General features: G+C 35.9%; 1 protein-coding gene across 4 annotated transcripts in view; it reads left to right on the top strand.

The window, feature by feature from the left end:
- Vps53 (vacuolar protein sorting 53) overlaps positions 1-14,655 on the top strand; it is a 349,419-nt gene that overhangs the window by 263,774 nt on the left and 70,990 nt on the right. The gene's annotated exons all lie outside the window — the stretch shown is intronic.

Here is a 14,655-nt window from a genome sequence, read left to right as displayed (position 1 = left end):
CTGAGTGATAATTATTCGGGATAATGCTTATACAGTTCATAAAAGCATTCAATCGTTTACGAGTCTCACAAAATCTCAATCTCATACAAATGAGAAAATGGAAAGGAGGCTGGATCAAGTTATAAACAGTTAAAATAGTTATAAACGATTAAAGCACTGCTTTAATTGTTTTATACACATTGAATATTTTATTTACTACTCTCATGCCTTAATATTTATGACAAATAGGTGCATTTTTCAATTAAATTAATCTTGAAAGATCAGAATTTCACTTGTTTGGGAACTCAACTTCTACTATTCCATATTATAAGTCTCCCGTTTTAAACATCTTCGATATACACAGCGATTCTTGAGAATGCAACCCCTGCATATAATGAAAGTTATGTGTGGGGATTGCATAACGTTACATATACAGTTGACTCTCACTATAGTAGAAATGTAGAGACTACATAAATAGTTTGCTATAGTGAATTTCCTTCAGTAGTATAGTGCCTATGGGAAGGAGGACAATACATTTCCCCTCCCCCATTTACAAATTCAATTTCGATTCAGAGAAAGTTATGGCTTTGAGTTGGGCCACTGCTAATTACACTATATGTCAATCTATCCCTGATTAAAATATTAAGTTTATGATTATATTCTCTACTAAATCATTAGAACATATGCATACCTTTATCAGATCTAGTGACAATGATGATGATATTGTTCTGGTGCAAACAGCAGAGAACTTTCAGTTATGATAAGGATATATTCATAGGAGGGGAGTTCTAATTTTTAAGGAATCTGGACAACTGCAAATCTTAATTTATTGATTTTATCTGTGTATAACCCTTGAATGCTCTTTTCTACACTTACCATAATTTCTAAGTATGGTGTTTGTAGAATGGGATTTAAGCCAAAATCAGAACTTTTTGATAGGAACATTTAATTCATCTTGCATAAATGGTCTATTTGTTAAATTTATAGTCAACTTGATATTAGAGGTATGTAAGTTTAACAGTTCAAATTTCTGAATTAATTTTAAGATTTACATTTAAGGTGATGTTCTCTGGCTGGAATTAGTGAAATTGTAGAGATTAATTTGTGATGTACCTGACTAAAATAATTTTCTAAGTTATTTTTAAACTCTTTAATTTGATCATTGTTTAAATAGAACTATTTATTGGCTTGGAACAGCAATTGTATTAGTAATGCTTGCTCTCTTTTTTGGTAAATCTTGTGTGCATTGACTGATTTGATATTTGCATTAATATTTGCAGTTTGTAATAATAATGACATGTTCCAACTTAACATTAGCAGAGTTCAAGCTAAGCTTACCACCATCAACATGACAAATATCATTGGAAAAGAAACAGAACTGACAAAAGAATTCGATAACTACAGATTGACATAATAGGATAATTGACATAATACTGAAACAAAGAAAACAAAAACAGATGAGATCTTTCTGAGCAATAAATACAAGATAGTAATAATCATGGAAAAGGTGTGGGTTTGGTATTCAACACTAAATATGAGTATAATCATCTTGAATGGGTAGATAGCATCAAGTAAGGTGTTGTGAGCAAATACCAGAATGGGAACCTGGACAATGAGAATTATTAGAACCTCCCATAGAAGGTTCTAATAAGAAAGAAGTAGAGGAATTTTTTGAGACATTACAGAAGGCAGCAAACACAATGAAAAAGGAAAAGTTGGTCCTTGTTGGAATCTGAAGTAGTATAGGAAATGATTAACAGATAAAAACATTTTGGGAAAATTTGGAGAAAAGAGCAAAGTTAAGAATAATGGTAGGCACCTGCTGGATTTCTGTTCAGGACATGGGCTAGTTTTTATTAACACTATGTTCCAACTTAAAAATATGCACAAATTCACATGAAGAGAAGATACAAGAAATAATAAAAGTTCATACTGGGTCAGGACAAAATAGTATATGCAGATGATTTGAAATTGAAAGTGATCATTTAGTTTTGAGCAGGATAAAATCGAATATCATATTGAAAAGACACGTGTGTAAGAAAATTTTAAAAATGAATAAAGTTGAGTTGTTTTTGGAGATGACTATAGACTAAAATACACAAACATTATTCAAGAAAAAATAAAAGAGTTTGAAAGCAAGAATTCTAGCCAGAAAATATGGACATTCAGTGGACATCCCTGAAGAAAACTTTGATTGGTTCAGCCTGAGAAGCATCTGGTTAGGTTGTTTGCAATGATATAAAAATCAGAACTCCATGTTGGACTTAGGAAGATAGAGGCAGTCGTGGAAAAGAGGAAAGCTCCTGGCAAATAAATCAGCTTGTGCTGTGAAAAGAATGCAGAAAAAAAAAAATGTAAGAAAGTGAAGTGATGTGTCAGACTAGCTAAACAAAAGTCATGGAAAGACTTGGGTAAGAAAGAAAATAAATATCAGGAAGGTTGCAAAATATTCTGGAGGCTATTGAAGAAGCTCAGAAATGAGCTTCTTCAATATTCTCTTCTCTATTCTTCAATAGAGAAGAGACTTTTTCAACCTGAAGAGAGAGAGAGAGAGAGAGAGAGAGAGAGATTCTAGATGTCTGGAGCAATTGCTTTGAAAGACTGCTAAATGCAACAAGAAGTTACATCATGGTTTAGAAAACATTGAGGAATGCAATTAGGAGTGCTATATTAAAAGTAAAAAGAGTAATCAGAAACCAGAAATGTTGAAAAGCAGCTAGAGTAGATGGTGCCAAATCTGTAGGTATAAAATGTTTTACAGTGACTACACTGCATAATTCAGAAGGCATGGTCAGAAGGTATAATCTAAATTATTATTAAGAGAGACTTCCAGGGAGTCAAGGACTCATCGAGGGAGGCCACATACTATATGGACAGCTATCATACTTGTTCAATTCATTCAGACTACCTGCACACACACCATCCAATGGCAGTCTATTCCAATCATGCACCACTCTATGAGAGAAAAATCTAAATCTCACCCCTTTAAGGCATTCATTCTCAGCTTCCAAGGATGCTCTCTCGTCCTTTCTCCACCCTTGATAAAATGAAAAATTCCATCAACTGAAATCCTGTGTGATCCTTTCAGAAGTTTGTAAATCTCATTTATGTCACCCCTCTTTCTCCTGTTTGCTAGTGCTTGCAGTTTACAAATTTTCAGTATGTCTTCAAATCAGTATTCGACAATCCTGATATCATTTTTAACACTCTCCTTTGCACACTCTCTCTCCACTGAGAATGAATGCCTTCAAGAAAGGAATGAGATTTAGATTTTTCTCTCATAGAGTGGTGCATGATTGGAATAGACTGCCATTGGATGTTGTGTATGCAGGTAGTGTGAATGAATTGAATAAGTATGATATTAGAATCACCGCGGAAACAAGAAGACAAGACCTACACACAAGGTCCTATCGAGATCTTGTAAAAGAGGCAAAATGACAACTTATATTTACCCTCAAAGATAAGGTTGTTTCAGCATTTCAATTATCCTCTGATTGTATTTGCATTCTTTGCTGTATGACCCTTGAACTTCAATTTTGTATCTAATAAAACTCCAAGATCCCTAGCCGTTTCTTCTTACTCACCAATATAATATGTTATTGGATTATATTGTTATTATATGTTATTGGAACCAATCTGACTGAAGTGCATGATTTTACATTTACTAACATTGAACTGATAGTCATTTTCCAATGCCCACAATTCCAACCTATTCAAATCATTTTGCAAATACTGCATATCAGCTGCATTCCTGATTACTCTACCTGTTTTTGCACCATCAGCAAATAACTGTATGTCAAATCTTTCCCATTAGCATTAATGTACAGATTGAATAACAGTGGACCAATGATTGATCCTTGTGGTACACCACTGGTTTCTTTAAATCTTGCAGCCTCACATACCCCATATACCACTTTTTGATATCTGTCAGTCAGTCAGCCATCCTCTTATCCAAGCTAATATTCTATAATCCAAACCCATATTCTCCAATTTATGCAACAGTCTACCATGGCAGTCTGTCAAAAGCCTTAGCAAAATCCAAAAGTATCATGATATATCCATTCCCCTTGTCTAGTTCAATGGTAACATTGTTATAGAATGTGAGCAAGTTGGTAAAACATGACCTTTCCTTAGTAAACCCATGTTGCTCTTTGCAAAGTAGAGATTCACTGTCAACCCATTTCTGAATGCGAGTCCTAACTAATTTTTCCAAAATCTTCACTACCACTCCTGAGATACTAATTGGTCGATAGTTAGATACATCAGTCTTTGAATTACCCTTGTGAAAATGGAATTACCATACATTCTTTCCATTCCTGCAGAATCTTCCCTGTTCTGAGACTCATATTAAACAGCTTGGTTAATGGAATAGCCAATTCAGCTGAACACTCTTTTAGTACACGTGCTGATCCCATCAGTCCCTATTGCTGAATTCTTATTCAGTTTGTGCAGCAGCTCGAATACGAGGGACGTCCAGAAAGTAAGTTCTGTTTTTAAATATTTTCATTGCAGCGCTGCGATCACAATGGTACGCATGCGTGCTGAGTTTGTCGATTCGTTAGCAAGGCGTTGGTGCCATTTTCAGATATCCTCGCAGTGCATATGCTTCTTGGTGTGTGTTTATAATGTCCAAGAAAATCGAATCTCCTGCCGCATATGAAATTAAGTCAGTTATCTGTTTCTTGAATGTGAGGAACATTCAAGCAGCTAAAATTCATCGGCAAATTATTGAGGTTTATGGAGAACACGCAATGAGTGATTCAATGGTACAAAGATGGGTAAGACTTTTTAATGAAGGAAGGACAGGTGTACACGATGAAGAACAGAGTGGGCAACCATCTTTAGTGACTGATGATTTGATGCGTTCAGTTGAAGTATGACATCACTCTTGCTACAATTTCCAGACGTTTCACATTCATGTCTTCATGAACATTGTGTTGGAGAAACTGAATTATCAGAAATTGTGTGCACGCTGGGTGCCATCATCCCCATATAGTCCTGACCTTGCATCAAGCAACTTTCACCTGTTCAAACATCTGAAATCTTTCCTGGTCCGGCAGTTTCAAGACGACAACGAGGTCAAAGAAGCAGTCAATATACGTGGTTCGTGTCACAGGCAGCAACTACGATGAAGATATACAACTCTTGGTGCCCCATTATGATAAGTGCCTGAACAATGGTGGAAATTATGTAGAAAAGTAGTGAAAGATGTCTACTTTAATTTCCAATAAAGCCTTTTTTGTAAGTATATTTTTTGTTTCTCTGACAGCCCATCAGAACTTACTTTCTGGATGTCCTTCGTACTTCATTCTTATACACCAGAATTTCTTCATCCAGTTAAGAGGTACCAGTGAGCTCAATGTTGCATATACCAGGTTGATAGCTTTTAACAAAATGGACACTCATTAGTTGAACAGCATCTTCTGCATCTGTTACCCTCATGCCATCTGCATTTAGAAGAGTTATTCTTTCATATTTATTCTTTCTTTTACTAGCAGCATATTGATAGAATCCTTGTGGGTTGTCTTTAGCATGCAGAGCCTTTTTTTTTCATACTCAGACTTTGCAGGGTGCTTAAGGGTCAAAGCTGTATAACTGAGAGGAGACCTCCACATAGCCTTTAAAGGAATGCGGAGAACCGACCAGGGCTTCTGACCTAATGTCCAATCCTCACCTTCTCGTGGTGCACCCTGTTGGGTATCTACTTGGATACTGAATGGACGAGGATGGGCTGGCAATTTGGGATTTAGCCGACCAAATTGTATTCTTATTGGTTAAACCAAAATATAGAATGATGGTACAACATGACAAAATTTCATGCCGGCTGGGGCGTCGCCCGGTTAAACAAGGCCCCCGTTGTTTTTTCCAGGGAACCAGGGCGAACAGCGAAAAGTCAGCTACTGGAACAAATCTGAAAACAAACCCCAACTCAACATCACCAGAGTTAAAGATCGGTACTACCAACGTAAGAAGCCTGGATAGCAAAGAAATGGAGCTAGCTGAGGAATTAGATAAGTACCAGATCGACATAATAGGGGTGACTGAAACAAAAAAGACCAAAACTGGTGAGATCTTTCTGAGCAATAAATACAAAATGTTATATTCAGGCAATGACAATCAAGGAAAAGAAGGAGTAGCCATAGTATTCAACACAAAATACGAGGCTAATCTTCTTGAATGGCAGGCAGTCTCAAGTAGAGTAATGTGGGCAAATATGAGAATGGGGAACTGGACAATGAGACTTATTTGTGCCTATGGTCCCACAGAAGGTTCTACTAAGTTCTAGAAGTGGAGGAATTTTTTGAGTCTTTAGAATAAGCAACTGACACAATGAAAAATGAAAAGTTGGTCCTTGTTGAGGATCTAAATAGCAGAGTAGGAAATGATTGTGAGACATACAAAAATATTTTGGGAAAATTTGGAGAAAAGAGCAGAGCTAATAATAATGGCAAATATCTGTTGGATTTCTGCTCAGGACATGGACTGGTTATTACTAACACCATGTTCCAACATAAAAATGTGCACAAATTCACATGGAGAGAAGAGGCTAGGAATAAGAAAAGTCTCATTGACTATGTTATTGTTGATAGTGATGTTTTCTCCCTGGTGCAGGACACCAGAGTGTACAGAGGATTTGAAATTGGAAGTGATCACTATTTAGTCTTGAGCAGGATAAAATTGAATTTCATATTGAAAAGAATAACATGTAAGAAAGTTTTAAAGCGAATAAAAGATGAGCAACTTTCAGATGTGAACTGTAGGCTAAAATACACAAAGATTATTGAAGAAAAAATGAAAGAGTTTGAGAACAGGAATCAAACCTTGGAGATTCAGTGGCAAACTCTGAAGAAAACATTGATTGATTCTGGCAGAGAGGCATGTGGTGAGGTTATCTGTAAGGATAAAAAAATCAGAACTCCCTGGTGGACAGGAAGTTAAAGAGGCATGAAGGAAAAGAAGAAAGCATACCAAAAGTTCCTGTCAAATAAGTCAGCTTGTGCTCTTAGAGAATATAGAGACAAATGCAAGAATGTTAAATACTGTGTAAAACTAGCTAAACAAAAGTCATGGGAGGACTTTGGCAAGAATATAGAAAATAAATATCAAGAAGGTGGCAAAATATTCTGGAGGTTGTTGAAGAAGCTTAAGAATGGAGGAAAGAGTGCTGTAAAAGGAATTAGAGATGATAAAGGTGACATGAAAACGGGAGAAAAAGATATCCTTGAAGTACGGAGTAATTACTTTGAAAAACTGCTAAATGAAACAAGCAGTGATGACAGCACAGTGGTAAAAAACACTGACCAGGCATGAAGTCAGGAATACATATCCATACTAGAAGTAGAAAAAGCCATCAAAAGCTTGAAATGTGGAAAGGCAGCAGGAGTAGATGATATTCGACCAGAAATGCTGAAGTATGGTGGTATAAGAGTCTTACAGTGGCTGCACTGCATAGTTCAGAAAGCCTGGACAGAGGGACGAATTCCCGATGATTGGAATAGAGCTCTCATAGTACCCATATATAAAAAGGGAAATAAAACTGCATGTGAGAATTACAGAGGTATTTCCCTACTGAGTGTTCCTGGCAAGATCTATGCAAGTATACTTAAGAAACGGTTGAGAAGAATTGTGGAAGAAAAGCTTGGTGAAGAACAAGCTGGATTCAGGCCAAATAGAGGCTGTCAGGATCAGATCTTCACTTTACGACAAATAGTCGAGAAAGCATGGGAATATAACAAAGATCTGTATTTAAGTTTTGTCGATTTGGAAAAGGCATATGACAAGGTGCCAAGAGAGAAGCTATTCAATACGCTTCAGTTATATGGTGTCAATGGGGCATTATATCAAGCAATACTTAGTCTTTATTTGAGTTGTAAGTCAGCAGTTAGAATTGAAGGGAGTACAGGAAGATGGTTTAATGTTAAATCTGGTGTCAGACAAGGATGTACATTATCCCCTCTGTTATTCATTATCTATATGGATCACATTATGAAGGAAAGTGGTATTAAACATGATATCAAAATTGGCGATGTTAATGTCAGCTCTTTGATTTATGCGGATGATGATATACTTCTAAATAAATCTGCTACAAGTCTGCAAGATTCTCTGACTAAATTGAATAGCTGTTGTAATAGATATGATATGAAGGTCAGCACTAAAAAGACAAAGACAATGAAAATAGGCAGAATCATTGAAAATGTCAACTGTGTTGTGAATGGAGAACCTGTGGAACAAGTAAAACATTTCAGCTATTTAGGCACGATTTTTACTGAAGATGGTAAATTAAATATAGAAATAGACAACAGAATCAGCAAAGCTGGTATGGTGGAAAGTCAACTGAATAAATTCATATGGAATAAGAGAGAAATCAGTCGGAACACTAAATTAGCTGTTTACAAGACAGTGTTCAAACCAGTTTTAACTTATGGATCTGAGAGCTGGGTCAGAAGTAAAACACTTGACCAAAGACTAGAGACCACAGATATGAGGGTCCTGAGAAAGATTATAGGCATGAACAAATGGCATCAATGGCAATATCATATTAAAAACGAGGATATTAGGAAATAACTTGAGATTGTCAGCATCCAGGAATGCGTTAGCAGAGCTAATCTTAGGTGGCATGGTCACTTAAACAGAATGGGCGAGGAAAGATTAGCAAAACAAGTGTTCTCTGCCAGGTTGGCAGCAAAATGACCCAGAGGAAGACCAAGATATAGGTGGATTGATACGGTACAAAATGCTTTAGACGATAGAAATATAAGATCTGATAATGTTGGAGTCTTGACAAGTAACAGACTGATTTGGAGGAAAATTGTAGATAGGAAATTAATAATGATGTAATTTTTTTCATGTAGTACTATCATATCCTGTACACCCCTTGAGGATACATGGCAGGAATTTGATGATGATGATGACTCAGACTTTGCTTTCCTTACAATAGTTGTGATTATTCTAGCCTGCTGCTTATAATTTTCATGACAGAAATCATACTTATGCACATGTATTCCTTCCACATCATCTGTGTCTTATGAATCTCTTGCTTAATATAATTACACATCCGTTTGATTCTATCCTAGTTATTCTTCAAGCTCTCAGGATACATTCTGATATCGCATCATTTAAGTATTGTTTAAATGCTTTCCATGCACTTTCGATATCCTTCCCTACCAGTAATCAATCCCATTCCACTGAACTCAGTGTACTCCTCAGTTGGTCATAATTTCCTGCTTTGTAGTTCAGCATGTAACCTTCTCAACTGCATTAACTCACCTTCACTTGAAAAGCCCTGATAAGGTTCATCATACTCTGAACAGAATTCGAACCCAGGTTCCAACTGAGGAGAATTCATCAAAAACTGAGCTACCAAGCTTCCATAGCATATTTTGCAACAAAGATAATTTTAATTTTTCATAACACAGCTCATAGGTAGATAATTATAAAGGCCAGTATAAATTCTTCTACCAGCTGCTTTTGGAATCACACACATACACATACAAAATTATTTGAAAAAAAAAATCCAGTAATAAAAGCGTGATTAATGTACAGATTGAATAACAGTGGACCAAGCACTGATGCTTGTAGTATACCACTTGTTACTTGAAATTTTGCAGACTCACATCTCCCGTATACCACTTTTTGATATCTGTCAGTCAGACATCCTGTTATCCATGCTAATATTTTTTAATCCAGACTCATATTCTCCAAGTTATGCGACAGTTTTCCATGCTGTATTCTATCAGAAGCCTTAGCAAAATTCAAAAGTATCGTGGTGTATCCATTCCCCTTGTTTGACTCTATGGAACATTGTTGTAGAATGTGATCAAGTTGCTGAAACATGACCTTCCATTAGTAAAACCATGCTGTGCATTGCAAAGTAGACATTCTCTGTCAACCCATTTCTGAATGTGAACTCTAAATAACTTTTCCAAAATCTTTACCTACCACACCAGAGATATTAATTGGTCAGTAGTTGGATGTATCAGTATTTGCACCACCCTTGTGCAGTGGGATTACCATACATTATTTCCACTCCTCTGGCATCTTCCCTGTTCTTAGACTTAGATTATAGAGTCTAATCAAAGGAATAGCCAGTTCAGCTGAACAATCTTTTAGCATCCATGCTGATATTCCACCAGTCCCTATTGCTGAATTCTTATTTAGTTTGTGCAACAGCTCTAATTCTCATACATCTGAGTTTCTTCATTCAGTGAAGAGGTCGCAGTCAACACAATGTTGAATACACCAGATTGATAGCTTTTAGCAAAATGGGCACTCATTATTGAACAATCACTTCTGCATTAGTCACCTACATACTATCTGCATTCAGCAGAGTTATTCTTTCATATTCATTCTTTCTTTTACTTGCACTATAATGATAGAATTCTTTGGAGTTGTCTTTAGCTTGCAGGATCAGTTTCTTTTCATACTCATACTTAGCTTTGTGTACAACAGTTGTGACTATTCTGGTCTGCTGCTTATAATTTTCATAATGGATATCATCCTTATGCACATGGTATTCCTTCCACATTCTTTTCTTATGAATCTCTTGCTTGATTAGATTGCACATCCATTTCACTCCTACTCTATTTATTCTTCGAATTCTTGAAACACGTTCTGATATCCATACCCCATGAAGTACTATCCATAGTACTTCTTAGCAGATAAGCCCTGTAAGTTGCAAATTATGCAACATATCACAGCAAAAAAATATGATATTCTGGACAGTTTTGAATTCTGTATAGTTATATGTGAAAAGTTGAAAGAAAAGGACGATGCCTTCAGAAGAGTTAGTTTTTTTCAGATGAATAAACTTCCATGTTTCAGAAATTGTAAGCAAGCACAGTCAGAAAATTTTGGATTCTACTTTATCAAATATCTAGACTCTAAGGAGATTTCTCCAAAGTATATAAAACGGGTTTGTAAATCCCACCTATGAATGGCTAGGGACTAAGACAATCTAGTAACTATACTGTAGTGACCAGGTATGAAATTTTTCCAAACCAGCTGAGGTTTTCAATAAAGCAAGGTAGTGATCATACAGTGGGCATTGAAAATCATCTGCCATTTAAAGATATTCACAAACATCCATGCTCTGTCAGGATTCAAAACCCACACACTTAGTTTGAAGATGCTGAAGGCATACTATCCAACTAGGCTAGCACTTACATACAGAGGTGTTTGGCCATTTTTATTTGCAAAAAAATGAACAGTATTCTTGGATATGTTGGAAATGTATGCCACAACTTGAGGGATGTCTTGATATCCTTTTCCATCTAAATGGGATGCCCCTTTATTTTTATTTATTTTTATTTTTGGAAATATTTCCTGATTAGATGATTGTGTAGAAAAGAACAAAATGTCTGGTCACCTCATTATCTCATACGTTTTGCCCTGAAATTTTTTTGTGGAGTTGTGTAAGGGATACAAATCAAAAGTAGATTCAATGTTGTTGTTGTCTTGTCCTTTGAAGAGTCAGATATTTTCATGTGCTCCTTGAACTGCTTTGACTATGTCGATGATTTTGTTCGTATAGAGCTGTTGTTCAGGATTAGGGTCTACTGCTTGGAGTTGTATGATCAAGATCTATTTCCTGCTGTAATTGCTGGACAGGTAAAAATGTGAGTGGGTGTCAGTTCAGTATTAGGGCAGTTATTGCAGTTTCTGTATGTTCTCATATCATCCGTATTGATCTTCATTCCTCTGAAATGTCCTGTTCGGAGTCTTGCTATCATGGTGGAGGTCTTTCTGTCAACATTGATTTCGTGAATTTGATGGTCTATTCCTGATTTTAGTACAATTAGCTTAGATTTTGCTAATTTATCAACTGCCTCATTGTAATCAATGTCTACACGAGCAGGAATCCATTGTAAAATGCAACTTTTTCCCGAACACTTTAGTTGGTTTAAGAGTTTATGGATGTCTGTGTGAGCTTGGTATTGCCATTTTTGATTGCCTCCATAGCTGATCTTGAGTCACTGTAAATTATAATTCCCTCTGATTGTTGAGATGATGATAATTTTAAGTAAGTTTTGAGTGCTTTATTATTGCATAGAGTTCGCTGGTAAAATTGGAAGCAATTCTTCCAGATCCAACTTTTATTGAAAGTTTTTCATCTTTCAGGAGTAGACGGAGAGCACCAGTGCTTCCATTAATCATATTGGTGTCTGATGATCCATTGGTATAATAATAACTTATTTGGACTATGAAAGAAGGTTGATAGTATTTAAGCCTTTTTCTTTGAGCATTTCTTTTGATTCTTTTTTTGTACAGGATTTGGTAGAGTTTAGATTTATGAAGGTATTTGAAGGTAAAGGACTGAAAAATAGAGGTTCTTTGTTTATGTGGACATTTAGGTGATCAAGACCTATTTCCTTCCTGATAGTGTCATCATATTGTAAAGTTGATGATCTGCAAAGTCTGCAATTTTGATTCCAGTGTTCATACATTTTTAGGGAGATATAATCGCTTTGGTAGCTTCTGATGTTATTAATGAATTTTATGGTGGCAAATTTCTGTTTGTCTTCCAGCAGGTCAAGCCCACATTCCTGTTAGGCTCTGATGTTGTTAGTGGGTGAGATTGCACCAGTGATAATCTTGGATGCTTTTGCTTGTAGTTTGTCTAATTTTTTACTTTACTGATGAAGCCGAAGGTGACTTACCAGATAGGTGCTTCATGTTCCATTATTGGCCTTATTAGTGTAGTGTAAGTAACTTTGACAAGTTTTGGCTTTGTGCCCCAATTTGTTCTGCAGAGCCTTTTCAATATATTTAGTTTTTTGAGAGCCCTGTTGGAAGTGTCAGAGATGTGCTGAGCAAAACGTAATTCCTGATCAAGCGTAGTACCAAGGTATTTTGGATTTGCGAATTTTTCAATTAGCCTGTTGTTGATCATGACTTTGAGATTGTAGGAATGTCTATTTTGCCTGTCTGTACTAAAGATGCTTAGTTTTGTTTTATATGGGTTGATTTTGAGTTTAAGTTCATCTGACCATTTTTCTAATCCTCTCATGGATTTGTTTAGAATCTCTTCCGATTCATTAATTTTATCACTAGTGTGCCAGATGGCTATATCGTCTGTGTTACAAGCTACTTTTGTGTCTTCTGTAAAGTAGGGATGAATATTATTGACATATAAAAGGAATAGTAAGGGACTGAGTACTAAGTCCTGGTGAACACCAGCCCAGGTTTTCTGCCCTCTAGATATTGCTGCATTGATTCTAACCTTGATCTTTTTTCCTCTCGTGAAATCAGCAATCCAGATTAAAGCATTTCCTCTAATTCCGATATCATGTACTATTTGTATTAATTTTTTTGACCCAAACACAATCAAAAGCAGAAGTCATTTCAAGGAATATGACAGTTATCTTTTTTGTTGTTTTTTTCTGAAATGAGTCTATTATTGTTTGGCAGAAGTAGAATAATTGATATGTCGTCAAATGACGTGCTCTGTAGGCAGTTTGGTAGAAGTTAATTTTCTTATTTTTTGTGAGCCAGTGCATGAGTCTTGAGTGTATGATTCTTTCAGTAATTTTATAGAGTATACTAGTTAATGCGATAGGTCTATAGCTTTGACATTCTGCTGCATTTTTGTCAGATTTTAGGATGGTACAATAACTGATTTATTCCATTCTTTTGATAGTTTGCATGTTTCCCAAGAAGTATTAAGAATGTCCATAAGTTGTTCTTTGGCATTTGACCATATGACCAAAGATAAGATCATTACCAGGAGATTTATTAGGTGCAGTTTTCTCAATTGATGAATTTAGTTCACTTAGCATAAATTCTCCAGAGAAGATGTCATTAGATTGGTATGTTCTTGCTTGTTTTAGTATCTCATTTGTGAGTTTATTGAGAGTCTTGTCCTCTCTGTTATACTGAAGTCTGGGGTTTGAATAATTTTTTGCCAGTATGTTTGCCATTTCTTGATCTGTAATAGCTTTTTTCCCAGCATTTATGATGACGTTTGTTTTCTGTTGTTCTCTTCTTTGATGTTGTTGTCTAGGATTCTAATAATGTTCCAGTATTGTCTGTCTTTTCTTGGATCCAAGTTACTGCAAAGCTCTGCCCATTTCTCTTGCTTGCGCTTCCAAATTTCCTACTCTATTTTGTGTGTTGTATCCATTAATTTCTTTCTGTATTCATCAGTTTTATTAATTCTAAATTGTTCGTTGATATTGTCCTTCTATAATCATTGAATCGATATTGTGATCTTTCCAGTATGGTATCCAGGTATTTTTCCTTTTGCCTCTTGGTATTGTTGCTTTGGCAGCTTTATTGATGTGTGAAGTAAGGATTTGTAATTTTCTATCAAGGTTTCCAGAGACATCTTGACAAAGGTTCTCCAAGATTTGGTAAACCTTGTTCAGTTGGCTTTTCTAAAGTTCCATTTCCTCTTGATTTGCTGTTCTTGATCATTCTTGAAATTTAGTGTTGTTATTATGGGTTTGTGGTCACTGATGGCATTTCCCAAAATTGCCCTTAATGCAATGCTATAATTAATAGTTGTGATGTCGATAGCAGATTCAGTACCCATAGTTTTAGAGAGATAAGTGCTCTGTCTGTTGTTAATTGTTGTGAGTTCCAAATCTGTAAAGAGGTCTTCCAATTGTTGACCTTTATGGTCTAAATCCGGGACCCACGCTGGGATTTTTGCATTTAGGTCACCAAGTATGATGGTTG

This window comes from Typopeltis vanoorti, chromosome 23 (assembly GCF_054136105.1).
Source record: "Typopeltis vanoorti isolate ZY-2024b chromosome 23, IOZ_Tvanoo_1.0, whole genome shotgun sequence".
In the NCBI taxonomy this organism is placed as follows: Eukaryota; Metazoa; Arthropoda; class Arachnida; order Uropygi; family Thelyphonidae; genus Typopeltis; species Typopeltis vanoorti.
The sequence above is the reverse complement of the archived record's forward strand: the minus strand, read 5'-3'. Positions and strand labels throughout refer to the sequence as shown.